This window comes from Panthera pardus, unplaced genomic scaffold (genome assembly GCF_024362965.1).
Source record: "Panthera pardus isolate Hobbes unplaced genomic scaffold, ASM2436296v1 HiC_scaffold_20, whole genome shotgun sequence".
In the NCBI taxonomy this organism is placed as follows: domain Eukaryota; kingdom Metazoa; phylum Chordata; class Mammalia; order Carnivora; family Felidae; genus Panthera; species Panthera pardus.
In genome coordinates this window covers 12,863,224-12,890,316 of record NW_026526766.1, presented here as the reverse complement: position 1 = coordinate 12,890,316, position 27,093 = coordinate 12,863,224, and the positions used below count along the sequence as shown (strand labels likewise).

The 27,093-nt window shown below is 46.4% G+C and overlaps 2 long non-coding RNA genes across 5 annotated transcripts in view; both read right to left on the bottom strand.

Annotated features, from left to right (window-relative positions):
- Positions 1 to 27,075, bottom strand: part of LOC109275411 (uncharacterized) — a 31,127-nt gene extending 4,052 nt beyond the window's left edge. For 3 of the 4 annotated variants that reach the window (XR_002084124.2, XR_008424143.1, XR_002084126.2), the window contains exons 1-3: positions 26,889 to 27,003; positions 5,921 to 6,034; positions 988 to 1,319 (exon numbers count right to left, since the gene is read on the bottom strand). This is a non-coding gene — a long non-coding RNA (uncharacterized LOC109275411). Of the gene's footprint in view, positions 1 to 219; positions 1,320 to 5,920; positions 6,035 to 26,888 lie in introns of those variants that run through there. The other variant, XR_002084125.2, reaches the window with a different exon arrangement.
- LOC109275412 (uncharacterized) lies at positions 25,112 to 26,882 on the bottom strand. The gene is made up of 2 exons (XR_002084127.2): positions 25,750 to 26,882; positions 25,112 to 25,349 (listed from the first exon to the last, which is right to left on the bottom strand). It is a non-coding gene; the product is annotated as an uncharacterized LOC109275412 (long non-coding RNA).
- Positions 27,076 to 27,093: the final 18 nt, after the last annotated feature.

Genomic DNA, 27,093 nt, shown 5'->3' with positions numbered 1-27,093 from the left:
CCTCATTCTATTATGCAACCACTCCTCTCCCGGAGGCACAGAGCTTCACAAATAAGGGTCACTGACTGACTGAATGAATGAATGAATGAATTGACTTCTACGTCAGAGTCAGAATGGTCAAACGTGGGTTAAAATTTTTAAAACATGTTCTGAAATTCAAAATAACTAAACTATCAAAAAATAATAATTATTAAAATATCTAGCCACAGAGAAAATGTGAAGAAAATCAGGGTACATCCTCTTAATTGGAAAAATATGAACCCTAAGGAGCACATGGATGAAGAATTTTTGAAAAGATAGAAAATGTACTATTCAGGTTACACACAAAGTACAGAAATTAGCAAAAATCTTCAGATGTTTTTCTTTTTGCTTCATATCACTCCTCTAGATTCCATGCAGCCTATAATGAAACATGATACTTTTATAGTTCAGAAGTTAACTTTTCTTAAAAATTAGGTCATAAATCTAACCAGAAATTCTGGAAATCAAAGCAAAAGACAGAACTGGTTTGCCAACTTCAATATTTGCTTTGAAATAATGACTAGATAGGAGAATAAAAAATACAATGGATATAATAAATCTCATGAACCCACCTCAAATAAAATTCTGTTTCTAAAGTTGCTTTGTCTATTTATTCAATTCACTTTAACATGATTCATTATATCGTTTAAAAACTGAGACGTGTATTTTATAAATCACAAAGTGGCTCACAGGCCTGATTTTTTCAGTAATGAAGAAAAGCAAATCTTAGAAAGGTTGCTGTGGCAGGCAGCCTCCAAGGTGACCCTCAGCGATCCCCCACACTCGGTATTCACACCCTTGTGTAATTCCCTCCCCTTGAGTGTAGCCTTGATTCAGGGTGACCGGTCACTGTGGTTTGCCCCGGACTGAGGGGATTCCCAAGATGCAGGACTTTCAGCGTTAACGTAGGAAAGTCCCGGGCAAATGAGGATGAATCGCTCCCCCTCGATGGATTTAGTGACTCACTTAAAAAAAAAATAGAATACAGCAGAAAGGATGAGTGATTGGTTCCAAGATTATGATATACAAAGACTGTGGCTTCCTTGTCACATGCTCTCTCTCATGCTCTCTCGGTTCACTTGCTCTAGGAGAAGCCGGCCGCCATGTCATGGGGCAGCCTTGCAGACAGGCCCATGGGCGTGAATCTGGAAACAGATTTGAAGTGTGCCGACAGCCACGTGAATGCAATCAGAAGCAGATCCTCCCTTCGGCCTTCAGATGACTACAGCCCCAGACGATGCCTGACTGCAGCTTTGACAGAGAGAGAGACTCTGAGCCAGAACCACCTTGCAAAGAAACTGTAAGATAATAAAGGTTAATGGTTTGGGGGGAATTTGTTACACAGCACAGATAACTAATACAGGTGTGATGGCATCAGAAATCCAGGCTAAGGTATAAGTTATTTTTGAACCTAGGATGTAGTTTCTTTAAAATGAGCTTTATCACCTAAACCATAACTATTCTCCCTACATCATTTATATGAGTGCCCAAAAGCATAGCCCACATCACCCCACCCCATCATGGCCATTCAGACCAGGTCCTGACTTTGTGGAAGCAAAAAACCAACACTTCCAGGACACCTGGGTGGCTCAGTCGGTTTAAGTGTCCAACTTTGACTTAGGTCCTGATCTCACGATACAGTTCGTGAGTTTGAGCTCCACATTCGGCTCTCGGCTGTTAGCACAGAGCTTGCTTCAGACCCTCTGTCCCTGTCTCCCTCTGTCCCTCCTCCACTCGTGCACACACACACACTCACTCTCTCTCTCTCTCTGTCTCTGTCTCTCTCTTTCTCTCTCTCTCTCTGTTAAAAATAAACATTAAAAAAAAAAAATCAACCACGTCCCAGTGGGAAGCAGTCCCTTTCTTTTCTGCCTCTCCCCAACCCCAGTGGGGGACAGCACTGATGATTGCTGTGACTACTATATCAATTGAACAGAGTTTTACAGAATCATATAATCAAAGATTCATAACATTAGGAAGAGCCCATTGAGATTTCTTTGATTATAAATTTCAAAAAAGTAAGAATTCCATGCTGGGTTGGAGATGGGATCCTTAATACCTTTTCCCTCCCCTCCAAAGAAAAGCTAGCAGAGATCAGAGCCATTGAGGGCTTTCATTTTTAACTTTGCATCATGGAAATGTTCATCATAGAAAAGTAGAGAAAATAATATGCAAAACCCATAACTCTTGTAAGCATCTCTTATCTTCAACAATTACCAGTTCAAGGCCAGTTTCTTTTTTTCATCTCCTGCCCCCCCTCCCTTGCCATACACTTAACCCCCACCCTGACCCTTTGGGTTATTTTGAAACAATTTTCAGACATTATATCATTTCATCTGTAAATACTTCAGTACATAGCTCCAAAAGATAGGAAGATGAGAATTCTTTTTAAAAAAACATAATCACAATGACATAAAAAAAATACACTCTTAATGTCACCAAATATCCAATCAGTATCTTACCCCCCCTCCCCCCCACCATCATCTCAGGTTTTTTCAATGTGTATTTATTTTTGAGAGAGAAAGCATGTGTGCATGAGTGGGGGCAGGGCAGACAAGAGGGGACAGAGGATTTGAAGCCAGCTCTGGGCTAAGAGCAGAAAGCCTGATGCAGAGCTCAAACTCAGGAACCATGAACCATGAGATCATGACTTGACCTTAAGTCCAACAGATAACCAACTGAGCCACCCAGACACCCCTCAGGTTTTGTTTGTTTGTTTTATAGTTACTCTGTGTGTTCAAGTCAGTATCCAAACAAGGTCTACACGTAGCTCTTGGTTGATCCAGATCTTAAATTGGGTTTCATTTACTGCTTCCCCTTCTGCCACTGGCCCCCACCTCCCATGCCCTACACTAGCAGTACATTTTAGACCATCCTGCTGCTTCCTGATTTCCAGTAGGGACTCATCTCTCCTGATAAACAAACAGCAGTGTACTGGAGCCCCTCTTTAGCATGTAACTTTCTGAGGCATGCTTGAACTTGGGTCCATATTAATGTCTCGGAATGTGTCAAAGAAAGGCACTCTGACTGCACACTGTACTGGAGGAGATAGAAGTCAATTTCACACTACAGTTGGTATAACAACTTTTTAAAAAAAAGTCGCTGTTGGGGGATGTTCCACGAAAGTCAATAAATATTTTGCTCCACTGACACTGCCCTTGGTATCTCTTTTAAATAATAAATATGAAACGAGAAAGTGTTTGGACGGCAACACTCATCGGCTGCATCATGGCGACAGTGGCTCTACTTCCTAAACCTCCTTAAGTTTCTTATTTTCTTTCTATGAAGTGGGATAAAACTAATAGCTTCACAGGGCAGTTCTCCCTAAGGCCTTTTCCCCAGTATTTCCCAAGCTGAGGCGCATCTGTGGAGGGCTGGTGTGAAGTGAAAACACAGGGAGTAACTGATATCTGTGAATTTATTTAGGTCATCATGATGTTATTAACCGCAGGGTTTTGACAGGATGGCTGTGAAATCTCCTCCCCAAGCTGGCGTCACTTAGGACCCAGGAGGAAGCACATTCTCCAGGCCTGTTTACTCTTTAGACCCTCCCCCGCCATCCGCCCCCCCTCCCCCGGGCTTGCACTTCACCTCTGCACTTAACACCTGACCAGACAGAGTTAGGCACTGTAAACTTGGAGGTGTGAACCTCATTACTGCTTTTCCTATGGTGCATGCCTGGGATTTGTCCGGCATTGGAACAGGCAAGAGTTCGAAGCAGATGGCACCTTTTCATGACTTGAGTCAATTAAGGAGGGATTCCAAGCCGGCTTGGACGGCCAGGCTGCCAGAAGGACCCTGGAGCAGCAGCTGGAATAAAACTAATGAAAACAACTACAGAGCAATTTGTGAAAATGTCAAGGCCAGCACAAACACGCTGACCCTTGTAAACCTTGAGGTGAACTTGGAGAGAGGTTGGCCCACCCTGCCTTCAGAATGGCAAAGGAGGGAGGGAGGCTCTTGCCTCCTGGCCAGTTCTCAGGTCTTTCCAGATGTCCCTAGCGCCTTGCCCCATTGCCCACGCCTGTCCTGAAGGGGCTCACCCCAGTGGATCAAACATCTGGGCCATCCGCTCCTTTCTCTAGGTAGACCTTCCTCCCACACAAAACTCCCTCCTGCCGTGAATGGAAGCGTATATACGTATATAACGAGGTGCCTGGAGCGTGCAAACCTAACAGCCTGTGGAAGAAACAGCAGCTCTAGAAAGGGGGTTGGATATAGCTCCTCGAGCCCATAAAAGACACCCAGAACCTAAAATAAGTAAATGTTAAGATTCCAGGCACACAACAACTCATCCTATTTTCTTCTCCTCCCTTCCTTTAAATGGTGCCGGCTGTATTCACCACTGTTTACACAAGAGCAAATGCCTCTGTCAAGATGAATGGACTTTCTGTAAGCTCACAGCTGTATAAGCTACAAAAAGTTACAGAGGTGATTAATGGATGAAGGCGGCAACTTAGCTTATATAGACACGGAGAAAGGGGCAGCCCAGATTGCAGTTTTGTTACTACTGTAGGTATCGAACCACGTGATGATTTCAGGACCCCCTAAAGTCAATCAGGTGCAGATGAAGAAAGATTAACTGAGACTGGAAATAGGAAAATGAGGAAGATTGGCAAGACTGTTCTAGAAACAGAGAGCAGGAGGCCACCAGCCCAACTGATACAGACTTGGAGCAGGAGGGAGTGGGGAGAGGGAGGTGGCATCTCTGGAGCCCTGGACCAAGCCAGGAAACCAAGAAGGGTTCTTTGCACCTTTCTTTCACATACTGCTCACACCCAGACACAACAGGACCCAGTGCCCCACTGTCTTTCTCCCAGCTCACTTCTGAATATGGCCCCTGGCTCCACCCTGCTCTCCACCCATTCATCCTCCATATTCTTTTCAATATTTTTCAATATTTTTAAACACCAGTGCAACTATTTAACAAGAGACTCCCTTTGCTAAAGCCCTTATGCAAACACACACACACACACACACACACACGCACGCACGCACACGCACACACGCACTAAGCCCAACTCTATAGCTCAGTCCAAAGCTGTACCTCCCCATTCTCCTCTCCCCTGTGTGTCACTATCGCCCCCACACCTCCAACCTGCTCTCCCTTCCCAAGGGCACCATGCTTGTCTTTGCTAATTTTGTCTTCTCTGCCTTGCTGGCCTATCTACCCCCTTCTCCTGGCAAACTCCTACTCAGATGTCACCTCACCTGCCTTCCTCTCCTGCTGCCCAAGACCCTGTAAGCCCCTCCCCCACGATGCTGTCACCACTAGAATGACATGATATTTGTTCTTAGGGAGAACTACTTCCCCAGATTATAAACCCCTAAAGAAAGGTACTGTGCCTTGCTTGTCTGTGAATTCCTAAAGCCCTGTACAGTTTCTGACACACGGGAGGTACTCAATAAATGTCCCTCCGTTGAATTTCCTTGACTCTAACAAAAGCCCAATAAAACCTACTACTTGGCTCCTCGGCTTTGGCTCTCTCACCAAAACTGTTCTCCTTTGGTTCCTTTCCAGTCGTGGTGAACACTTGATCATTTCTGGCCTGCAAGACGCTGCTGCTTCCACAGCCTTCCTTGCTGAGCTTCTGCAGTTGGCCAGACTTGAGCCTGAGGAGCCAATGCTGGTGCCAGCTACTATAACCATTAAGCGCATCTCCCGCCAACAGCGGCCATGACCCGGGGCAAGGTGAGCATGGTCACTGGAGAACATTCAGTCGTTGCCAGTTGATGGAGCCTTCTCTGGTCACCTTCTGAAGCAGCACACAGCAGGTAGAATTACCCTCACCTGCCGCAGAGCTGTCTGCTAGGATACTTACCTCCCTGCAGACCAAATCATATTTTCTTCCATATACCTTTGCAATCTAGATTTCTGTCTCCCTTCTCTAGATCTCACCTACTTGGAGGTCGCTTTTCCAGCCGAAGAGGGCAAAGAAACATCTTGGAATGCTTTAGTCGCACCGTCTCAGGGACCGGGCACGGCATTCATACTGTTCAGGGGAGCCTGTGACTGAAAACAGATTCAGTGGGACAAGTGCTGGGTCCATAAGGCATTCTATTAAAAAATTAAGATAATGGAGAGCATTTATTATCATAGCATGCCCACATCAAAAAGGATAGTAGGTTAGTGTCAAAGTGTCATAGGAGCAACTTAGAGATCAATAAGCCCACACTCCCATTTTACAGACAGGAAACCAGGGCCCAGAGATGGGGAGTGGCTTGTCCAAGGTCACACAGCTGCATAATGCCGAGGCTGGCTCCATTCAGGGATTTTACCAGCTTCCATATTTAAGCTCAAGGATTTAGTGGCAAAAGCAGAGTCCAGGGTTCCCCAACACCTCCTCCCAACTCATCTCCCATCCCCTCTCAGTCCCCTTGCTTTTAAGGGGGTTGGATTCTGATCCCGTGGCCTACGTATTTAAAGTGCACATCTCACCCCTTACCAGACCTAAGGAGCATGTGTCCTGCCCCCATGCCCATGGAGTGGTTCCACTTAAGCCATGATTTCTAAACCTGCGCCAGACTACCTGGAGTGATTCTTTTTTTTAAATGTTTATATTTGAGACAGAGAGAGACAGAATATGAGCGGGGGAGGGGCAGAGAGAGAGGGAGACACAGAATCAGAAGCAGGCTCCAGGCTCTGAGCTGTCAGCACAGAGCCTGATGTGGGGCTCGAACACACGAATCTTGAGATCATGACCTGAGCCTAAGTCGGACGCTCAACCGACTGAGCCACCCAGGCGCCCCTGGAGTGATTTTTTTAAAACACAGAATCCTGGTCCTCATATTGAGGTTTTCCATTTCAGTAGGATGGGCCTTGAGAAACTGTAGTTTTTAAACTTTCACTATTTCTTGTAAGGCAAATTTTTAGGACCCCTACGCCAGCTGCCCTTTCTAGGTCCTTTCTAACCTGGAGATTCTCTGCTTATGTATAATATGAAATCCCTCATGTGTGATTCCATCATTCCTAGTTAAAATTAAAAAAAAAAAAAAAAGATACAGTCAGAAGTGTGGGTGTGTTATCTAGACTTCCAGCAAGAAAACAGGCATCCAGAGAGAATATGAAAGTCACTCAAGGTCACCAACAGACTGCCTCTATCAGTAGGAGAGCAGGACTTTTAACTTGCTGACCACGAGGTGATGCTGTCCTATAGAATAAGCAGCAAAAAGGAGACCTGTGACCCTGAATGACTCAGCCATTGCCCTGCAAGGTGAAAGTCGATTAATGTCTGTGCATCATCTCTTCGCCCATGACATGAGAGCGATAATGCTTTGCCTCCATTTCAGGTGACAGAGATGCTTATAAAACACTGAAAGTATAAAAGTGTTAAGAGAAGACAGACTGCCTTTTTAAAATAACTCAGACACGATATTCCCCCTTAAGTGGTTGTGTCGAGTAAAATTTCCATCTAGATCCAGCATGGTAATATGAACTATGAGAGCACTGACATCTTAAACCCCTGTTCATATAACTTGGGCTGAATGGGTGGCCTCACTCAGTGTGGCCACTTCAATTTATAATTTATTGAAATCAGCCTAACACCAAGATACGACTTTCTCATGTCAGTTCATTTCTCTCCGTCTCCAGTCAAAGCCAAAACTCCATTATAGACCTTCCAACATGGCAGGTGCCTCCGTGGGAAAAGTCACAAACCTTTTCAACTATAAACACCAGATGCAAGAAGCTGGAAACTGAGAGTTGGCTGAAGACAATTGCTTAGTGATGCAAAGAAGGTTCCTATAATTATTGCAGACCCCTTGCAGAACCACCGCATTAGCTTTCTACACCACCTTTGTCCCAAACCCCTGCTCATCTATGAGCTAATGGGAAACACAGGCTTGTTTAGTAGAATGCCTTGCAGTAGAACTGAAAGCTTAAGAAAACCTTGGATAAAACTTAACATAGATGTACAGGATTTCAATGGCTACCATCTCCTGAGACTTAAGATCCAATCATGTTGAAGTTGTTTTTGCAATGTAGTATGTTCTTCCGCTTCTATCCACGTAATGCTCACACTCGGAGCTCTCCAGTTTTTCCATTGGTCTGTGGGATGAAAAGCTCTCACTGATCTTCACATACATTAGTGCGAAGCCACAGACAGAACAAGTATGCAGAAATACAGGGGAAAGAAAGAGAGATCAGGAAAAAATGGAGCACTGGGACAGAGCAGAAGGAGCAAAGTGGACATACAGTAAAACAATAAAGTCGTGTATGGAAACCAGAGAAACAAATGCAAAAATAGACAATGGGGATGGAGAAGGGATGGGGAAGAAGATACCTACATGTCAAAGAATGCATATGCCAGGTAGATGGTAAATGCAAGAAACAGTTCTCCATTCCAGATTGTTTTAAGTTGAGGCAGTAGGAGTGGAGGTGAGGGGTGACGCTTTTGCTGACTGGGAGGAAGAGTAAAGTCATGACTGCCGTGTGCTAACTGCCCAACACAACCCTGGACCAACAAGGCTGTAGGCTCCAGGCCCAGGTGAAGTCAGGCCAACCTGACAGACTAGCTTCAACATGGTGGCCCAGCTGCACACAAAGTATCTGACATCCTAGTTTCCAAGTCCATAGGGAATACAGGCGATGGCAGAACCCAGGCCAGTTTGTAGGAGGAGAGAGAATGCCCACTGGGCAAAACAAGTGAGGGTCTTTCCACCGAGTGGACTAGAAACTTGAAGGAGCCACCCTCAAGTTTGCAACCCAGACGAAATGAAGGCCTTCAGGGCTGGTATGCAGGGCAAGGTCCTCAGGGTGGGAAAATTAGACTGTATGCTTGGCTCCCTACAGAGCCCAAGTGTCCAGCAGAGATAATTTCGTCATTACACATAGCACATACTGAATGATCACGAAGGGGTAGCTAGAATTCTTCCATATTCTGTTTTCTGCCTCAGCTCCTCCTTGGGTTTCTCATCACTTTCTCCATCACTGTATGCTCCTCGGTGTTCTTAGACCTCTGTCATACAACAAGGGTTCCTTCTGACCTTACCAGAGGGCCTTGCTAGGTATCCATTCGTTCATTCATTCATCCATCCATCCATCCATCCTTCATTCATCTTCCTTTTATGCATTAGCAACTTTGCACCATTACACCTCTTGAAAGTTATACCACTTTGTGACTTCTTTCTTTATAAATATAAATATAAATGACAACTCTTGGACTCAAGAACTCACCACAGAGATAATAAACAAGAAGTCATATTTCTTCATCGGGGTTTCAAACAAAGACCATTCACCAACTTTCTTGACACAGCAGTTTATTGTAGGGAATATTATTTGGAACAAATTTATTTTTTTTTAATTATTTTTTTTAATGTTTATTTATTTTTGAGACAGAGAGAGACAGAGCATGAACAGGGGAGGGGCAGAGAGAGAGGGAGACACAGAATCTGAAACAGGCTCCAGGCTCTGAGCTGTCAGCACAGAGCCCGACGCGGGGCTCAAACTCACGGACCGCGAGATCATGACCTGAGCCGAAGTCGGCCGCTTAACCGACTGAGCCACCCAGGCGCCCCTTATTTGGAACAAATTTAAATCATAAGCCATGTTTGTGTAAACCCAAAACATTTTGTTTTGTATACATATGCCCCATGAGAGGATTGAAAAACAACAGCATCTGTGACTCTGTGACCTGTTGTGCGCCTGAACTATTTCCAAGCACTCCCATGTTTAAATTTATTTTACCCTAGAAATGTTGTTCTGGGCTATGAATTTATTTTTAACCCTGTGTGGATACAGAAGTCATCAAAAGGTTAAAATACTGAGCAAGAAGAAAAAAAGAGTAAGTACAATAAAGTTGTACTACATTACCTTTTCTGTATACACTGTATTGATTTAACTTTGAAATTGTGCTTATTCTTTTTTTTTTTTTTAATTAGGTAATCTCTATGCCCAACATGGGGCTCGAACTCACGACCCCGAGATCAAGAGTCACATGCTCTATGGACTGAGGCAGCCAGGTGCCCCAAATTGTGCTTATTCTTTAACTTCATTTGTTGCCATTATTCAATTGATACAGTGTTCTATCTGTGAAAGTTGTTTGGTATCTTGGGATGGCACACAACATGGTTTTTCCCACTAAAATGAATAGAGGTTTGTTTGGTTTTTTTCCATGTAACAGCTTTTCAGTTAATTGCAGAATTTTCAGTACATTTTGAAGTCACTTATTGGGATATGAGTATACTATGTTCAGGGCATTCTAGAAGGCACTGGAAAGCCAAAGATGAATTGAACCCACATCCTGCCACCAGCTCATAATCTAATAAGAGATACCGATGGGTAAGCAGGCAACTGAGCAGTAAGAGGAATGTTCTAGCAGAAGTGCAGGATATTTAGTGCAACCAGGAGGAGAGGGGGAGCTCTCAATGGATCTATGATTTCAAGGTGGGAGACAGTTCAGGGCTTTTGCTTAGTCTTCCTTCCTTCAGCAAAACAAAGATTCTTGTGTCTTATCCCCTTAGTACTTTGCAAGGTTGGTTGTTAATCTATAATAAAGTAATTCAAGGTGAGGAGCCATCCAACTAACTGTCTGCTAGGCAGCTCCACAGACACCTCAGCTCAGCTCACCCAAAAGCCAATTCTTTGTCCTCGCCTACAGGTCTGTCCCACGGTTGTCCGAGCCAGAAACCTAGGGGACCTGCTTAGCCCCTCCTTTGCCCTTCTTCACCCAATCTGATTCCCAAGCCCTGTCAGTTTTTCATCTTAAACTTCAGAATCTGCCTACTTCTCTCCATCCTTCTACGACCATCCTATTCCAAGCTACTTTCTTCCCTTCTTCCCCTGGGCTCTTCTCCTCTTCCTCTAAGCATGACTCCCTTCCGTTCATTCTTCAGAAAGCAGACAGAGTGGTATCCTAAAGTATAAATCTCTGTCTCCTTCCAGGCTAAAAATCTGAAGGGCTTGCCACTGCCCTCAGGATCAAGGCCATATGGATATCCACAGCCCTTTCCGACATGACCTCAGCTCTCCCCCAAGCTGCTCTTCTTTCGGTTTCTTACAGGAGCTTGTTCTCGCACCTCTGGACTTGGTACTTGCTATCCCCCCTTCCTGGAACATCCCTCCACCCTTTTCCCCTCCTTGCTTACCTCACTTCTCCTCAGCTTTGTTCTATCTCTCCCTGATGCTCCGACACGGTGAGGGACCCCTGTTTCATTTGCTTTTGAAGCACCTTTTAATTCTCCTGTCAGAGCTTAGATCACAGGGTATTGCAACTGATTAGTTTCCTCCCCTTTTAGACCATAGGACTGGGGAGGCAGGTGTCATGGGTGTCCTACTCATCACTATAACCCTGCTACCAAGTCCAGTGCTAGCATAGGGTGGAGGCCCAGTCTACTGAAGAATGAACAAGTGAATGAATGAATGAATGAATGACTTCCTTTATGAATAACTATAGGAAGTTACCTACGGGTAACTTTACTCAGGAAATGGATCCTTAAGAAGGACATTGTAGACAACAGTGGCAGGCAGGTGGGGAGGTATATCTGAAAGTGCCTCATCCGAAAGTGGGCCCTTCTTGGTCCCTAAAGGGCTGGAGCACAAGTCTGGGCTCCCTCTGAGGTCCCTCTGCTTCCTCTCTACATGGCCACCCTAACTCCTGCAATGACAGGGCCACATTCTGATCCTGGCTATAATATAACTACCCTCCCCAAATCTGAAGGCCCTTCTCTGAACATCTTCTCCATTCCCTTTGTGTTGCTGGGCTCTTCAGGGCCAATGTGAGGACCGGTGTCTGCTTCCAGGAGCAGACAGATCCAGGAGCCTGACCCACCTAATGCTGAGTAAATTTCCCCTGCACCAATAAGTTCTAGAAAGAACAATGGAAGATTAATTTAATGATGGATAGGCCAGATGTACAAAAGCAAAGCAATAATATGTCAATTTTATGACAACCAATACACTCACCGGTCAGATCTGTTTCCCCCTTTAGGAGTGAGGGAGGGACATTACAAATCCGAGCTCAGGGCCAGGCGGGGGTGGGGGGTTTCTAATCAGACTCCCTAAGTTGGGAGAGCAGAACACCAATTTGTTGATTTCTCTGCTCTTGCTTTTGGAACCACTGGACTGTTTAGGGGAACTCTTAAGAACTTCCCTATCAGCACCATAACTAATTTGTGGTTTCCCAGGCAACTCCCTCATTGGTAAGTAATTCAAACTGTTGTAAACTTTGTGGTAGAGCATTCTGGCAACATAGCGGCCCTGGCATTTTCCTCTTCGCTCTCAGCTCCATTCTCCTCCCTTGAAGCTCGGCTGGGCAGGCCCAACCACATAATTTGCAGGGCCGATGCAAAAATAAAAATGCAAGACCCCTTGCTCGGAAAGTATGAAGAATTTCAAGACAGTGACAGCACGGGGTTTTTTGAGGGATGGGGCTTTGTGCAACCATACAGATCCAGTGTCCCTGATACTGGCCTTGCTTCTCTCAGTTGGAGCTGGATTCTGCAAACGACTTTTCCAGACTTCTTTGGCATCTTAGTTCTGATTAGGTTCAGTCTGGGAGGCATTGGTGGATGGGAGGGGTGACTGGAAGGCAGGAAGGAAGAAAGCATTTGTATACTTCTCTTGCTTCCAGCTACATCTGCTGAAGCAGTGGGGCACCCTTTGTTTTCTCCAGAAGTTGCAACAGCGGGATGACTATGGTTCCACCGTTCTGCAGGGACTCCGGTAGTGACCTCAGTGCTCTCAACCGCAAGCACAGTCATCAGCACTGTCAGCAGTGAATGTGTCCTGGGCTCTGGCAACACCCCCACCTTCTCCTCTTTGCTCCACAATCCGAAGGTTGGTAGTGGCTTCCTACAGTTACTAATCTAGGGGTTATCTCAACTTCCCCTTTCTGTTCCTTTAGCCCTTCCAACAATAATAATCATTCCCTAAATTAGGTCCCCTGATTGAAACAATTAGCATGGTTTCTATTCTCCTGATGGGATACCAGTTAACAGAGTAGCCAAATTCTAAAAATTACATCTACCCATTGACCCAGTTATTCAGCTTCTAAGGATTTATACTCAGGGTATAACCAAGGAGTTGGAAAAGATCTAGCCAAAATACTGTTTATTACAGTGTTGTCTGTGGTGGCAAGAAGCCGGAAATAACCTAATTCCGAAATAGCCAACAATGCGCCCATTAACAATAATGAAATAAGAAAGACAAATATTAATGGAGCAGAATGTAATATAAAATCCAAAAAAGGACTCAAATATAAACAGAAATTTCGTGTATGGCTAAAGTGGTATCTCAAATCAATACATAGCAAGGGCAGTACAAGAAAGATAGTTACAGACCAATATCCCTCATGAACATAATGTAAAATTTCTTTACGAAGTATTAGCAAATAGAATCAAGAGATATATAAAAACGATAATAAATCACGACCAAGGGTGGTGGACTCCAGAAATGCAAGGTTGATTTCACGTTCAAAAATAAATTAATGTAATTCACCACATTAATAGAATAAAGGCCCTAAAGAAGCATATGACCATCCCCGTAGATATAGAAAAAGCATTTGTCAAAATTTAGGATAAAAAGTCTCACCCCACTAGGAATAGAAGGGTACTTTCTAAATGTGATAATGGGCATCTACAACCTACAGCTAATATCAGACTTAATGGTTATAGTTTCCTAGGCAACTCCATGCACTACAGAGTAGTTCAAATTGGCATCAACTTTGTGGAGAGGAACGTGGCAAGGCACAGCCAGCTGATTGTTTACCCATTTGCTGGTGGGTAAGATTAAGAACAAGGCAAAGAGATGCCCACAGCCCCTACTTTAAATCTTTTTTAATGTTTACTTATTTTTGAGAGAGAGACAGAGCACGAGCAGGGGAGGGGCGGAGAGAGAGGGAGACACAGAATCTGTCAGAATCAGGCTCCAGGCGCTGAGGTGTCAGTGCAGAGCCCCATGCGGGCTCGAACTCACAAACCGCGAGATCATGACCTGAGCCGAAGTCGGACACTTAACCAGCTGAGCCACCAGGCACCCCCCATGACCACCCCTACTTTAGACAACATTTTACTAGAACTTTTGCTTAGTACAGTGAGGTAAGAAGAAGAAAGAGAAGGCATAAAGCTCAGAAAAGAAGAAAAAAACCTGTCATTATTCAGAGATAACATGACTACACATGTAAAAAAATGAGATCAACACCTGGGGTGGGAATAACTGAATATCACTCGGAGAAAAGTTAAATGGGGTACACACTTCACAAATTACACCAGGAAAAAATTTTAAATAGATCAATAAAATCATAAAGGGCTCTAGAGAAAGCCGTGAGATAATTAATAATAAGAATATGGAAGGCCTTTCTAATTATGAAAATGACATCTAGAAGTATAGAAAACTGAAAAATACAACAACCACAAAAAAAATTTCTGCATAGCACAAACAATAAGCAAAGTTAAAAAGCAGATGATGGGTTGGGGAAAATATTTGGATCCTTACTCACAGATAAAAGGCTAATGTCCTAATATAGAAAGACTCTATAGGGGAAAAGCTTGCAGTCTGAATGAAAAAGGGTAATGGCTATGGATTAAAAATAGAAATAGCAAAAGCTATCAAACATATGAAAAGATATTCAACCTCACCTATAATGAGAGAGGTTGAAAATTAAAAGCACCCTGAAAGGGACTCCTGGGTGGCTCAGTCAGTTGAGCGTCTGACTCTAAATTTCGGCTCAGGTCATGATCTCACAGTTTCATGGGTTTGAGCCCCTCATTGGGCTCTGCACTGATGGCATAGAACCTGCTTGAGATTCTCTCTCCCCTTCTCTCTCTGCCCCTGTGAGTGCCCCTCACACTCTCTCTTTCTCAAAAGAATAATTTTAAAAAGCACCCTGAAGTATTATTTTTATCAATCAGATTGATTGATAAAAGATCAGAAACGTTTTTAACCCACTCATTGATAAGAATGTGGGGAAACGGGTACTTCTATGCACTCACTCATAGGCATGTAGAAATTGGTACAAACGTTGGGGACAGCAATTTGACATCTTTCAGAATTACAAGAACAGGTTATCTTTTAATCCGGCATTTCATTTCAAGAACCTCATCCCACAGCCGCATTGCCCCAATGCAAAAGAGGGTTATTTATGGTAATAAGTTTTTGAATTCCAAAAGACTCAAAGTAACCAAAAAACTGAGCAGCAGGGAACTTGTTAAATAAAGGTACATTTATATCAGAATTCTATGGCAGCCCTTAAACATGAAGAACCTATATGTATTGATTTGTAGTGATCCTCCAGATATATTAAGCTAATAAGGTACAGAGCACTGTTAGGATATTAACCATTTGTGTACAATGTGAGCAAGATACATGTATTTGCTTGGATATACATAAAATAGGAAGGATTTACCCCCCCCAAAAAAAGGTGGGGAGTAATACATAGTTGTTTCTGATAGCTAAGGGACAGGGTTGGGAAAGAGATTTTTCATTATATAGCCTTTTATATTTTTTTAATTGAACCACGTGAATGCTTACTTATTCAAAAGATATATTCTCGTTTTCAATACCGTAGAAGAACATAATGAGGAATATGGAAAACATCCACAGAAAATTGCTAGCTGAAAATGAGATTTAAAAAGTAGAGCCTGATCTCACTTTTATTTGTTTAAAATGTAGAGATGTGTGGAGGTGCCTGGTGGCTCAGTTGGTGAAGCATCCAACCGGTTCACTTCATGATCTAATGGTTCATGGGTTTAAGCACCACATTGGACTCTGTGTGGACAGCTTGAAGCCTGGAGCCTGCTGGGGATTCTATGTCTGTCTGTCTGTCTGTCTGTCTGTCTCTCTCTCTCTCTCTGCCCCTCCCTCACTCACACTCCATCTATCTCTTTCAAAAATAAATAAAACATTAAAAACATAAATAGACAAAATAAAATGTAGAGATGTGTGTACTTGAGTTCACTTATGCCGTCTTAGGCATCCATTTGGGATCCGCCTGAGATGTGGACAGACTTTACTCCCAGAATTTGGGACTTTTCCTCCCGCGCTCTTTTCTCGAGTTTCTTCCCTTACTTTCCAGCCCTTGTGGTCACTCTAAAACGTATCCTGTGGCCCTTCAAGCCAATAATGCTGTCGGCTTTCTATGAATATTTTTAACTATTTTAAATGGCACAAATTAGGACATCAAATTAGGACCCCCACGTCAAAATCCATAATAGACAGGAAATTCTCAGGTCATTCCCATCTTCCAAATGCCAACTATCTGTGTGCTTTGGTTCACCCTTCAGGGGCCTCAGGTGATTGTTGTTTATATTTTGTCCAGAGTCTATTGCTGCCATCTGTAAGGATTGCTGCAGCAAGAGCTTCCTCAAGCTTCCCACTGGACGTGGGCCCAAGAAAGATTGCTGGCTCTCTACTTTCTGGGTGCCTGGGAAGAGCGTGCTTCCGGCTCCCCTTACAGCTGGGATGGTGACATGAGATGTAAGTAGAAATTATGACTTGAGTGCTCCAAAGGGTGGCTGTGCCATCAACCTGGGTCCCAAATTAATAGAGACCCCAGCCAATCCTTGTTTAAAATGCATTGAATTTAAAATGCAAGAAACAAATCTATCGCACCATGCTGCCTCTTTTATACAAATATGCCCAGCATCTTCACAAGTGGCCAAAATACCCCGGGGCAAGCCTTGACTATGTCCTTGCCTATCACCCTCACCCTTTCTTCAGCACCAGTCTAGAGTAGGGAAAGGGACCTATGTGTCCCCTCTTACTCCCACACACAAACTCAGGTGCCATCTGGAGATGTCACAAGCCACCGTGCATCTCCACAGCTTACCTGCCGCCACAGCAGAAAGAACTCACTCTTGGCCTGACAGCTTATTTACAGGGACACAGTAATGGAGAGAGTAGGAACACGAGCTCTGGACTCAAGAGTCCTGAGCTCAAATCCTAGCTTTGCCACGGTGGGAGCTTGGCTTTTCCACTTACCCTCTCTGAACGTTAACTTCCTCACCTATAAACCAGGAGTGCTAAGACCACACAGTGCATTTTGGGGTACCTGACATATAGTTAGCCAGAGTTCAAAACAAATTTTTTTGGGCTGCTTATCCTGTGTTTAGTCAACACTCAGCAAATTTTACTGAAAGCGTATTAACTGCCAGGCCCTGTTCTAGACACTAAGAATACTCCAGCCAAAAAATAAAAAAGAATAAAAATTTAAAACAGAATACATCAGCCAGCAAAACAGTTTGTATTTAGCAGGAGACAGGGAAGAAACAGCAAATATAATAAATAAGCAAAATGTGTAGCAGATCAGCATATGATAAGTGACACAGAAAAAAAAGAAAATGTAGACAAAGGCAATCACAGGAGTAGTAGAAGAGCCAGGGCAGGTCACTTTTTTTTTTAATGTTTATTTATTTTCAGAGAGAGTGTGTGTATGCACAAGTCGGGGAGGATCAGAGAAAGAGAGAGAGAGAGAAAATCACAAGCAGGCTTACCACTGTCAGCACAGAGACCCCTCATGAGGCTCGAACCCATGAAGCATGAGCTCATGGCTGGAGCCGAAATCAAGAGTCGCTCGCTCAACTGAGTGAGCCACCCAGGTGCCCAGTGCGGACCACTTTTAGAGGGGGAGAGCTGAGCAAAGGCTTGGAGCAGGTGAGGGAGTGAACCATGCAGACCCCTCTTGGAGAAGAGGTTCCAGGTAGAAGAAAGAGCCGTGACAAATAAAGTGGAAGTGTGGCTCGTAAGTTCCCTAATAAGCAAGGTGGGCAGAGTGGCCGCAGCAGAGCGGGGGTGGGGTGCAAACAAGAGAGGAAATCAGAGAGTCACTTTTCAGGCAGATGGAATGGGCCTCGTCCCCATCCCCATTGCAAGCACTTGGACAGTTACTCCTAGGGAGACGGGGGTCTCTGGGGAGTTTTGAGCAGAGCAGTGATGTGACTTGATATGTACAGCAGGAAGAGCACTCTAGCAGTTGTGCTGAGAAAAGAAGGAGGGCAAGGTGGGAGCTAGAAGGCTACTGCAGTTAGCAACACAAGAGAGGAAGGTGGTGGAGGAAGTGATGACAGGGGCCAGATTCTGGATACGTCTGGAAAACATAGCTGAGGGGAGTTCCTGATGGATTAGCTGTGGGGTATACATAAAGAGCATAATTAAGGATGACTCCTCGGTTTTTGGCCTGAGCAAGCAGAAGCACTGGAATGCCCTTCTCTAAGATAGGAGGGCTTTGTTATGGAGCCCTTGAGGGGAGAAATAATCAATAGTCCAATCCTAATATGTTAAGTTTGAAATGCCTGTTAGATAACTCAAGTGGAAATGATGAGTAGACGGCTGGAGAGTCAAGTGTGGGATTCAAGAGCGAGGTTTGGACAGAAGATAAAAATTTGAAGTCATGGAGGCCTGGGTGGCTCAGTCAATTAAGCCTCCAACTCTTGATCTCAGCTCAGGCCTTGATCTCAGGGTCATGAGCTCGAGCCCCGTGCAGGGTGTGAAGCCTACTTAAGCAAACAAAAATGGAAGTTATTGGCAGACAGAAGTTAAGGATTCCATCATCAAGAGAATGAGCATAGGTGGAGACAAGAGCCAAAGAACAGGGCCGTGGGGCACCCCAATGTTTAGAGAGCCAGGAGAAGAACTGAAAACAGCAAAGGAGATGAAGAGAGAATTAAACTCCTTTCCCCTCCTTAAACAGTTTCTTCTCTTTGCTTCTCAGATGCCATATTTTTCTGTTTCCCTCGTACTTTCCTGGCCCACTCCTTAGACTTCTTTGCTTCCAGCTGCATGAAGGGAAATACCTAATAGATGCAGTAGGATAGGGGTCATTTGAGACCTTGCCAAGAGCGATTTTGGTGGCCCAAGGACAGTGAAAGTTGGATTGGCATGAGATCAAGAGAGAATAAGAAGCATAGACATACAGGCAACTTTGAGATGTTTGTTGCCAAGAAAAAAATGGCAAAAGGGTAATATTGGAGGGGGAACTGGGGGCTAAGGAGATACATATATTTACATACTTCTACATATAAAGGAAAGAAGGAGTATATCATGTTTCTGTATCAACGTGAATTATTTGGGAGAGGGGGACAACCAATGAGGAGAAGATGAGGAGATAATTTCAGGAGAGACCACTTAAATAGTCAAGAGGGGAAGGGATCATGGTGCCAAGTAGAAGGGCAGGGACACTCCTCTCATGTGACAGGAAGGAAGGCAGAGTCAGAGGCAGGTAGGGTGGAAGCCATGGCCATGGGAAGATGAGGCAGTTCTTGTGAAATTGCTTGTATTTTTTATTTTCCCAGTGATTAAGAAGCAAGGTTTTCAGCTCCGGGTGAGGAAGGGGAGAGGTGGGTTGGGGGGGGGGGGTGTTTGAGGATAGAAGGTGTCATTTCAGAGTGTGGGACAGGAAGCTGACTAGGGAAATGCAGAAGGGCCGTGTTGAGAGCCCACCTGAGATTTAGGATCAGAGAGCTAGTGACAACAGACAGCACAGTTGTCTTTGTCCAGTGTGTTAAGCCGGACAGACTCAGGGTTTTGCCGGATGGGTAGCCCCAGGAAGAAGAAAGTGAGGGGTGTGGATGATACAGTGATAGAGGATAGACCATGAGATCTAAGCTGGATAGGAGGGATGTGAGAATCTAAGGGCAATGAAGAACGGTGAAAAAGTAGGTTGAAGGTCAAACTAAGGTGAAAGAATGGCTTAAATGGGGTTATTAGACTAAATAAGGTGGCAAGGAAAGACGTGTTGGTCAGGGAACATGACACGTGAAATGAAAATAGCAGCGGTGGTGCTGTTACTTAGAGGTGAAAAAGGTCCAGGGAACCTGTAGGACAAAGGCCCAAGGCAGGGCGGAGGGGGCAAATGGTTACAGTGTATGTACTGGGGTCTCAGGTCCTTATTCCACCAGGCTGCTAAATTCCCCAAAAATGTTAACAGGGGTGGGGTGGAGGGGGACTGCCCTGAGTCAGGTACAGAATAAGCAGCAGATGGCGTAGTCTGATGGGTGGGATAGTCCCAGTAGCTGGGGGTTGAGGCTGTGTGGACAGGGGAGAGCTAGTCTGCCTTGAGTAAGATTCGCCAGCGTGGGTGCACCTGTTCTGTTGTGAATTCCACTCTCTAGTATCTCAGTAAGCCTCTTTCCCTCCTTGAGCAGCTGAGAGGCCAGTCAGGGTGAGAGATTTATTCAGGGTCATGGGGTCGGAAGGAAACCACCAAACCTCCAGGGCATGCATTCCCCCTTCCCTTCTACCAAAATACCAAAGCTGTGTCTCGGATATTTAAAAGAACATTTAAAATGCCCATGTTTGTTTCTGCCTCTGTACAACGTTGGTGCTGCGGAGGACAGGGAACTGGTAACCATGGCAGTGAAGCAGAGAGCTGTGGTGAAGAGGTGGCTTTTAAACGGGGGGTGAACTTCAGGCAGGCAGCACCCACAGCTCACCCTCATGGCCTCCTGGAGCTCTTTGTTCACTCAGCTCACTTAGGAAGACAGGATGAATTCTTCGCTGCTGGGAAACAAGCTTTGAAAGAGAAGGTTTTGTTGGCCTGGACTCCATAAAGAGAGGGTGTGTCCCTGGGAGCGGGCTTTAGGGGCTCTGCCTGAAAACCTTGGTCAGCAGGGAACTTTGGGTGCCCCGTTCTGACCAGGACAGGCTGTGATGGCAGATAAGACAGCCCCGCAGCATCCTGGATGCCGAGTTCTTACACACTGTCAGTTCTCTCACTAGCCATCTCTGGACAGGTGGCCACTCATGGGGGTGGCCCAGAGCCCTAGCCAAAAAGGCAGCCAGGCAGGGCCCCCACAGGATGATATCTGGTGCCAAGAGGAGAGAGGAAAAGGGCGGCAAGGATAGAGGCTGTCACCTCTTCCACATTCCTGGATGGGGAGCCCCAAAAGCCTTTCTTTCCAGGGCCGAGTGCCCCAAGTGGACCCAGGTCAAGGCAAGGCAAGGCAGGGCCAGGCAGGGCAAACCCAGGCCACAGCTCGGCGGGTCCAGGGAAGTCTCATGACTGCAGTGTTTTCCTGCAGGTTTCCCAGCTGCTCCGGGGCGGGAGGCAGCGTGGGGCGGTGGGGGCGAGGAGGAGGGAGGGCGAAGAGGAGCAGGGAAGTAAACAGGCGACTAGAGAGAGAGCCAGTTCCCTGTGTTCAGAGAACACCAGCCGCCTCCGGTCCCCGGTGGGTGATTGTATGTGTGGAAATGAAACCGGGAGGGGAAGGGAGAGAGGGAAGGGTAAGCTGTTATCCACCCACCTCGCTTTTTCCCGCCCCTCCAGCCCACTCCCCTCTGGGGTGAGGGGGTGGGAGGGGGACGTTCACGGAGCGCCCACCCCCAAGTGCGCGTCGCTGGTTCAGCATTCTGTGAATCAGACACTGCCTCAGCAGCTCGTCACCTGCGCTCAGGAGGGGAACAGGGGGGCGGCCTTGGGACTTGGGAGAGGGGAGGTTGGGTAAGTGGAAGAGCCACTACTGGCCTGAGCGCCGGGTGACGCCCGGGGCTGGGAAGAAGGGCTACCTCCACCAGCACCTGCACACATCCCGACCCGGCCCCCGGGACACCGGGCCAGAGGGGGTGGGACGGTGGCTTGGGGGCACAACTTAAGCTGGAATTGGCAGCAGGGGAGGGGACAGGAGTGTACGGCCGCAGGAAGCGAGGGGGTGCAGAGCCGGCGCGGGGCGAGCTGCTGCCCGCCTCCTGCCCGCGCGGGGTTACACGAGGTAACTGCGAGCCGGGAGGAGGAGGGAGGCGGCGGGGGCCGCGGGCCGGGGTGTCTGGCGCTCGTTGGACAAAGAGATGATGAAACGTGAGCGCTATATTTACCAAGGGGGTGGAGACCGGGCGGGGGGGGGGGGTTGGTAAAAAGGACAAACTGTTCCACAACAACCACAGGAAACACAGCCCATCTGACTCACCGGGAGGGCCGCTCCGACCCCCTCGCGGGCTTAGCCCCGAGGCAGGCGCGAGGCTGGGAGGCTGGAGGGCGCGGATGCCCCCGGGCAAATCCACCCGGGGCGCTAAGGCTGGGGGTTTGGGTTGATTTACATAAAAAAGACACCTTAGATCCCAGGGTTGCGTGCGTGCGTGCGCACGTGTGTGTGTGTGTGTGGCTTTTGTGAGGCAGGAGAGAGCGCGGAATGGCAGGAATGCTTCCTAACCCCGTGGCCCGACCGTCGCGGGAGAGACTGCCTGCAAACTCTGCGAACACGATTCCTGCAAAGTCATCTCCTCCCGCACAGCCGGGCGGGCCGGCCCGCCCCGCCCGCGGACAGCAGCACCCGCCTCCCTGCTCTCCCCTCGCTCCCGCCCCAGCCCTGCTCGCGGCGCGCAGAGTTGGGGTGCGGTGCGGCTATGTTTAGAAGCTTATGTCATCCCGACACCCTACTCTGCAGTGCTCCCAGGGGAGCCCGCAGGGCAGGTTTTCCTCTTCTTCGCGGGCGTGGGGGATGGGGAAGGTGCCTCTACCCGCCCCACCCCCGCCGACACACACACATACGCACCTACCCAACCCCGAAGAGTTAAAAAGAAAAAAATGCAACCCCATAAGTTATAAAACAGGGTGGTGGGGGCGGTGCGCGCCAGCGGAGGGCGCAAACCCAAGGGCTTGGGCCTCGAGGGGCCGACAGCCGGCCCCCGCCCCCTCCAGCCTTCCCCACCTCCCGCCTGGGTGCGGGGGCTAATTTCAAGGTTAGCTCACGTGGGCGCGGGCGCCCGGAGCTCCTTGCACGAGTTTGGGGCGGGTTCCTCATCCCCCAATCTAGGGCAGTTTGTTCAACTGCAGTAAAGGGAGCTTGATGTTCCAGCAGGGAAGGGATTTCTGAGAACTGGGGCTGTCCTCAGATGAACTCGGCTCCTCCGGCTGCCGCTGCGGCGGCCGCCTGCGGAAGACTTTTTAAAAGGGCGATGCCAGGCCGGGGCGCGCAGCCCGCAAGTGGCTGAGCCGCCCGCCAGTCTGCGGCCGGAGCCGAGAGCCCGCCCCCGAGCGCGGGTGATGCACGGTGCGCCGCGCAGGGCCTCTCGGCGCGCGGGGGGCTGCAAGCTAAACTTATCCTCCTGCATATGTATGAACGTGTGGCCTTTCTGCTCGGCAAAGGAGAGGCCTGGAGTTTTGCGGAAGGCTGCTAAGTGGAGCGAGAGCAAAGTAGGACGTCGTGCAAGTTTTCGCGCGGGCCTGAGCCCCCTCCACCCCCCACCCCCGCCTCCCTCTCCAGCCCCTGGGAGTTAACCCACGTTAGGGCCTCAGGCGTCTGGGCAGACAGGTCTTCACCTAATTGTATTTCAATTTCAGAACACTGCCTTTGCTCGAAGCCAGATCCCTTCAGCCCCGCCTCCCCCTCCCCAAACCGTCTCCCCCTCCCCAAACCTTCAGCCGCCTTCCCCTGATTCCCCAGCTTTCACTAAAATGAACACGGCTTTGCCCCAGATACGTGCCGTGCCGTGTGCCTAGGTGGAGTCGCTGAAAGCCTAAGGGCCTGGGTCCTGAAAGATGTCTGGATCCAGCCCAGAGTGAGGTCCGACACGTGATCCCCCTACCCCCAGCGGGCCATCTGTTCTCCTTCCTCCCCGCCTGGAGGCAGGCAGCTCTGCCCAGCACCTTCCACGCCTCCCAGCAGGAAAGAGTGAGAAAAGCCAGAGTTGGCGGAACCCACTACATACCGAGTACAGTTCTTTAACCTAAACCTCCCTGGGCCTTGGACAGAGATGAGACTAGGCAGAATGAATTTTAGATTAAGCCCCAGGTGATTAGCTCCACCCGGTGAGCGGGGGAAACTCTACCCAGGGCTAAGTTTGGATTAAAAATCTCCTGGGGAGGTGACGGAATGGGCTGTGTTCCCCCTGGAAATACCTCAGTTGGCGCTAGGGTGGAAAATTTGCACAAACCAGCTTGCAGAAAGAAAAGGAGAGACTATGCAATTAAGGAATAAAGACTATAAGGGATTCGGACAAATTTATATTTGTGCCTGCTATCCCATTAAATATTGATTTAATTTAAATATTGATTGCCATAAAGACCTGTTTGTAGATGCACAGCAGAAACGCTGTTTAAAGAACCCAAGTCTTGCCCAGCTTTTCTCATTATTTGGTGGGGGGGGGGGGGGGGTCCCTACAGAATTTGGAGTTTGTAAGGGACTATGGAGATGTATGCATCTAATCCCGTGAATTCACAGAGGAGGAAAGAGCTCTAAGAGGTTGCCTGGGGTCACACAGCTCATCTCAGGCCCTGGGAGGTGGGTTCTCTGCCCCAAACTGGCCTAAACACGTGCTCAAATAATCAGTTCTCTGTAGGCACTATCTCTTCTAGAGGTGATAATGATAATTATTTCAGGATGCACAGAAAATAAAGACTGAGCTACAGGCCCATAAACCACTGTTCTCAAGAACTTGAATAATAAATCCAAGCCTTAGACAGAATATAGAGAGGAAAACACATACTTATAAACTAGAAGCACAGTTACAGTCTTTGAATTCCCGTGCTCCTCCCCATTGGTTTGTGTGGATTTGAAATGTGTATTTACAAAGATTAAATTGGGGGAAAACAGACCTCTCATATTTATGTGGCATAATATATATTTTCCTGGTAAATTATTCATTGTAATTAGGAATGATTCATATTAATTTGGGATAATTTACTTTCCCAGAATTTAATTGGGACAACCACATGCTGGCAAAACCGTGTAAGCTGATTTTAATCATAAAACTATTATAATACACATCCCAATACGGCAAGGAGACCTTGTTGTTAAATTACACACACACACATCCTGATGTTGGAATTATTACCTGTAATATATATTATTTTGTGATATATATGTGTTTGTTTTTAACATATAAGCCTCAGTGAGGCTAGACTGTCTTTTCATTTCTGTATTCCTCCATACCTAGCTCCCTGAAAGAAACATAGGGATCTGGAGCAGAAATGAGTGGGAAAAGAGATAAAGGGGAAAGCATTCTATAATTCTAGAATTTCTGGGTTAAAAAAGCTATTCTAAAGCAAAGCAGCAGATACACTTATAAATATCTGAGAGAAAGTCATGTGTGCGAAATCTCGATTTTCTTTCATTACTTTCTTTTATAACTCTGAAATGACTGAGTTGGAAGAATTCAGGGGTTATGTCCAGTCCAAACAAAATTAAATTAAAGATAATTAATTAAAGAGAAGAAGACCAGAAGTAAGGGAGGGGAAGGTTTGTATTTTTAAAAAAACTATGATGGTTGATTCATTCAAGTTCCTTGATTACAATGTCCAAGGAAAGATGCAGGTTTTCCTTCGTATCTAGAATAATCCCAGTGTTAACTCTAGGGCTATCTGAAGGTGCCCAGTGCAATGTCAGTTCATGCAAATCCAAGAGACTGTACAGGCAGTCATCATGGAGACCGTGGAGAGATCCCACTGGTATTTGTGCCGGACCTTAAAGAAGCAAGCAAAGGTGCAATTACTAAATGATCATGTATCCTTGGGGACAGAGTTTGTCCCAGAAAAATTATGAAGTAGGCAAACTCCCCTGTGCTTCAGTGAATTCTTTTCTAAAATTAAGGGAATTGGAATTCAAGAACTCTAAGACGGCTTCACTTTTACACACCATGATGCACCTACTTTACCAAGATGGTGATGATGATAGTCTTGGTTGACCGCCACCCCCTTTCCATACTTCCTTTTCCATATAGTCAACCAATATCTTCTGTACCGCTTCAAAAGCAAAGTCAAAGTAAACTACACTGGCCTTCAAGCTGGGAGGGTTAATTTGGGACTCTGCCTTTAGAGACCACAAAACTGGTGTTAGTTTTTCCCAACCCTTCACCAAGGCTACCAGACAGTGGGGCCATGGTTGGACTTCAGTGGATCTGCATCACAGAGAGGCAGGCACCTTTCACACCCAGTGAGGACAATCAATGTGTTTTTAACCAGTTGTGCTGATGGCAAGCCTCCTGAAGAGCCATGAGTCCTAGATTCCTTTCTCACCTATCAAGATGGAAAACAACTGTCAACCATTCAGAGGGAGAGGCAAACTGAGTTAATCAGACTCCAAGACCCATGCTAATCATTGATCAAGTAATGCCACAGTTTTCAATGGCTAAGGATCTCTGGCTTGTTCCAGTTCTTAAGAATCTGTTTAGCACAGTTAATATTTCACAAAATCGAAGAGCTCAGATGTTGGAAAGCCCAAAGGGCTTGGAATCATTAGATTTATTGTTTCAGTTGAGCTCTGTCACTATCTACCTGATAAGGTAGACAGGTCACTTCTCTGTGTTTCCGTCTCCACATTTGTAAAGTGAGGGAAGAGAGAGAAGCCCCGAAAACCGTTCAGGGGTCTGAGGAAAGAAAATGAGCTAAGAATGATGTTTTTAAAAATTATACAAATGAAGGATTTTTTTGTTTTGTTTTGGTCTCCATTTAATTGAAGGTGGGTTACAGTAGCTTCAAAACAAACCAAAATAGCTCACCTAGAATAAATTGCGCTAGGGAAGGAGAGGAATGGTAGGTATCACAAAAGCAAAGTTGGGGGTGTTTCAGTGTAAGAATAGTGAGACGGAAAAAGACTGGTTTAAACGGAACTTTTGTCAGCTCAGCATTTTAAAAATGAATTAGTCATCATTAATGCACTGGATAGAAGGAGTATTAAAAAATCTGCCCAAAAGTATGCTGCATCTCAAAACTGAAAAAAAAAAAAAAGAAAAGAAAAAAGAGAAATGATCCTTTCTCATTTGCGTTTCTTCTTGGGCAACTTGTCCTGACATACTTAGATTTAAAAAAATATATTGATTCACCTTGCATTTATTCGTCACCCCTGCCTTCCCATACATATCACACTTTTACTACCAGCAGCACAAAATAACAGGGATGTTGTCCACTTCCACTACGGCTCCCGCGTTCACAAGTGTGGAGCGCTAGCTTTCGGAACGCCCTTCTGATTGGCTGGGCCCATGTCAGTGACATCAACCAACTTACTTTTGATTGGAAGGCTGGTTGCTGGGACTCTAGCGTTTGCAGGAAGTCACTTAACTGTTTGCGAGCTGGAAAACCGAGCCTGAAGTTTTCTTTTGTCACGAGGACGAGCGCCAGTGACTAGGGAAGGTGTGCGCCACGGCCCCGGCCCCGCCAGCTGGACCTCGAGCCGGGAGGCCCGGGGAGGCCACCGGGACCGAGAGGCGCT